This window comes from Belonocnema kinseyi, chromosome 2 (assembly GCF_010883055.1).
Source record: "Belonocnema kinseyi isolate 2016_QV_RU_SX_M_011 chromosome 2, B_treatae_v1, whole genome shotgun sequence".
NCBI classification, from domain to species: domain Eukaryota; kingdom Metazoa; phylum Arthropoda; class Insecta; order Hymenoptera; family Cynipidae; genus Belonocnema; species Belonocnema kinseyi.
The window spans coordinates 133,721,881-133,725,793 of NC_046658.1; the positions used below are offsets into that span (position 1 = coordinate 133,721,881).

Genomic DNA, 3,913 nt, shown 5'->3' on the forward strand with positions numbered 1-3,913 from the left:
TTGCATATGAACAATTTTTGCAAAATTCAAAATTTTGCTCAAAACGCTCCGGAAAAATCCAGGCGTATTCCTCGGCTGATTACAAGAACTTTTTATTCTTGAAAAAATTTTCCGAAAAGCGCATAGTTTTTCAATAAAAAATTTCCAACGACTCCGTAACCTTTATTGCACTCTGAAATCAAACCACACCTTCACCGCATTGTCATCCTGGGAATTTTTGAGTTCACCCAGCAAAAAAAAAATGCCAAAGCGTAAAGCCTCAGAAATTGCAACAAACTCCGAATCGGAATGGGATTCCGATGAAAATGATGAACGTATCATCATACCTAATCCAGATTACTCTGGCTCTGATGGAGATGATTCATCAGATGACGAGAATTCGGGATCGGAATTTCCCAGACCGAATTTTAAAATTTTTTCACGAATAATAGAATCATCAATTACAAATGCTACCGTAATTTAGAAAATTTGCAACAAGAATAATATAGCTAAATTGAAAACGAAAGATTTCCGTAAAGAAATCAGCAGGAAATATTTGTCGCAATCAAAACTAGGTGATTTCGAAACTCACAGATACGAATCACGAACAAGAGCATTATGTAATAATGAACAATGTCGCCAGAGGACTACTAGATTTTGCATTGATTGCAACATGTATTGCTGCTTACATTGTTTCTCAAAATTACATTCTGAAAAACATTCTCCACAAAAAAAAAATAAAAAAAATATATAAAATCCCTTAAAAAAAAAGAGACTATCGATATTCGTCGACCTCCCCGTTGATGATGGTTGGGCAACGTAAATTTTGTTTGCGGCAGACGGACGATAGATGTTCGTGAATCATTTTACACTTACACGATGTTTAGAACTATGAAAATTTTTTCTTGAAAAACTATGCGCTTTTCGGAAAATTTGTCAAGAATAAAAAGTTCTTGTAATCAGCCGAGGAATACGCCTGATTTTTTCCGGAGCGTTTCGAGCAAAAATTTGAATTTTCCAAAAATTGTTCATATGCAAAATCCAAAATTTTGCTCAAAACGCTTCGAAAAAATTCAGGCGTATTTCTTGGCTGATTACAAGAACTTTTTATTCTTGTTGATTTTTTCAAAAAGCGCATCGTTTATTGTAAAAAAATTCATGAATGTTTTCACAAAAATTTTGCCATTAAGACGCCATTTTGAAAATACTAAAACGAAAAATCGATCTTTGAACCATGGATTCTCAAAGTTTAGACATTTATTCCACCGGTTAGTGAGATTCCAGGTTAATTACAGACTCGAAAAGCTTTGGAAAATGGTTCACAAAAAAAGAAATAGGCACGAAAAATTACGTTTTTTTTTGTTTAAACTGCATTTTGGGATAATAAATAAATTTTTTGAGGAACTTGATTGGCACCGTCGGAAAGAGGAGATCTTAAGCAATAAAAATATATGTGTCTCAATTTTTTCTAGTGTCGAATAGTCTTAGTTATTGGCCGTTGAAAAGCAGTGTACCGGTAGTGGCGTTTTGGCCGTTTAAGGGTTAAGGGATTTTAAAGCAAAATGTTCCAATCTGGTAAGATTAAAACTAAAACAAAATCAAGTTAATTCAAGACTTTTAAATTTTAAGCAATTTTTATAAATTTAGATTTTTGAATGTTTAAAAAAAAACTTTAGTAGCCTTAAAAGAATTTCAAAAGGTTTTAAGAGGATAACAAAATTTTCTTTAAATGGCTGGGCAATTTTGTTGCTGCTAAAAGTCCTAAACATATTTTTCAAAGAATCGAATTTTTCTAAATATTCTGTAAAATCCGATAAAATAAAATCCTATAGATTCTTTTTTGACAGATCTGAGATATTAAAAAATATTAATTTAAAAACAATCTGTTAATACTTATTTTCTTTTTCTTAATTCCCAATTTTAACTAAAATAAAATTTTTCCAACAAATTTAACAAATGCATACTTATTAAAAATTTTTCTATTATATCCTTTTTAAGTCTTAAAAAGACTTGCTTTTTGTTTGAAAATTAAACTATTTTTTTAAAAAATCTGTCTTTTTCGGTTAAAACTTTAATTATTTTCGTAGCAAATTAACGTTTTGCTTAGAATTAATATTTTGTTGCTGATAAGACAACTGGAATCTTTTTTAGGATGGAAACTATTTTTTCTGATAATTTATATTTTTTATTTAAATGTAAATATTTTGATGTTAAAAAGAGAACTGAAAACTTTTTTGGTTCAAAATTCAACTATATTTTCGAATTTTCTTAAATTAAAAATTCATCTGCTTTAAGAGAAATTTCATCTGTCTTGGATAAAAATGAAATTATTTGGTTTAAAATTCATATATTTCGTGAAAAAGTCATGCTTTTTGGTAGAAAATTGTACGGTTTAATTGAAAATTTACTTCTAGTTTAAAATTTATGTTTTGGTGTTGAAAAAGGAGATTAAATCTTGTTTGGATGGAAATTGAACTTTAAAAACGGCCGTTTTTTTTATTAAAAATGTATCTGTTTTAGTACAAATTTAATCTTTCTTGAATAAAAATGCAACTATTTGGTACAGAATTAAACTATTTTGTTACAAATTTATCCGTTCTGGTTGAAAAAATTCGTCTTTTTAGATTGAAAATTCAATGTTGTTGGTAGAAACTTATTTTTTGTTAAAAAATTCATATTTTTATCTTAAAAAGTCAACTGGAATCTTTTTTAGATGATAATTTAACTAGTATTTAAATTAATTTTTTTAAATAAAAATTCATCTGTTTTAAGAGAAATTGCAGCTTTTTTGAATAAAAATGCATTTATTTGGTAGAGAATTTAACAATTTGCTTAAAAAGTAATTTTCTTTGCAGTCAAAAATTCGTCTTTCTGGATTGATATTTCATTTTTTTCCGTAGAAAATTATTTCTTGTTCAAAAATTCATATTTTGATCGTGAAAAGTTAACTGAAATCTTTTTTAACAGAAAATTTAACTATTTTTTTTTTGAAAATTTATCTTTTTTATTTAAAAATTCATCTGTTTTAGTAGAATTTTTTTTATGAAAATGAAACTTTTTGGTTAAAAATGATTCTTCTTTGTTTGAGTTTTCAACTGTTTTGTTTGAAAGATTTGGTTGAATCATTTTGCTAAGAAATAATTTTTGTGACAATTTACATTTATAGATGACAATTCATTTCTTTGGTCGAAAATTTAACTATTTTGTTGAAAATTAATCTTTTTTAATTGAAAATTCAACTACTTTGGTGAAAGTTGTAACTGCATTGTTAAAAATTGATTTTTTGTCTCTGGTTAAAAATTTAACTGTTCAATGGATAAGTCTTTTTTTAGAAAAAAAAATAATTTTCTTGGATGGAAATTTAATATTTGTTGGGTGAAAATGCATCAGTTTCGTGAAAAATTAATTTATTGCTGACGTCCTATTTTTTTCTTTAAAACTTCAATTTTTTTAGAGAGAATTCGTCTTTTGGCTTGAAGGTTCAACAATTTAGATAACATTTAATTTCTCGCTTCTGTGAAAGTCCTTATTTGTTAAAAATTTGTCTTTTTGTTTCTTTTAAAATCCTTTGTTTTTTGTATAAATTATATCTTTTTTATTGAAATATAAACTATGACTGAGTAGGTAAGATATTTTTTGGTTTAAAATAAATTAATAAATTTGACAATTTAAAATTTGTATCTAAACTACTGTTCTATTCCGTTTATAAAAGATTCTACGTTAAAATTATTCCAAGATTAAAATGCTGTTATTTCAATATTAATAGTTAAGTCAAATGAAAAATTATTCAAGGAAAAATCAGGGAACTTAAGAAAAGAAGTTCTCGGACACCCTGTCTTATTTTATTAGCAATGACTATCAAACCATTTATAGAAAATAAAAATTACTTACATTAAGAGGGGGGAGGGGCTGAAAATATTTTGTTATGTTTTGT

At 26.8% G+C, this 3,913-nt stretch overlaps 1 protein-coding gene across 1 annotated transcript in view; it reads left to right on the forward strand.

Annotated features, from left to right (window-relative positions):
• The window catches only part of LOC117182992, a 28,957-nt gene that overhangs the window by 2,978 nt on the left and 22,066 nt on the right, over positions 1-3,913 (forward strand). The gene's annotated exons all lie outside the window — the stretch shown is intronic.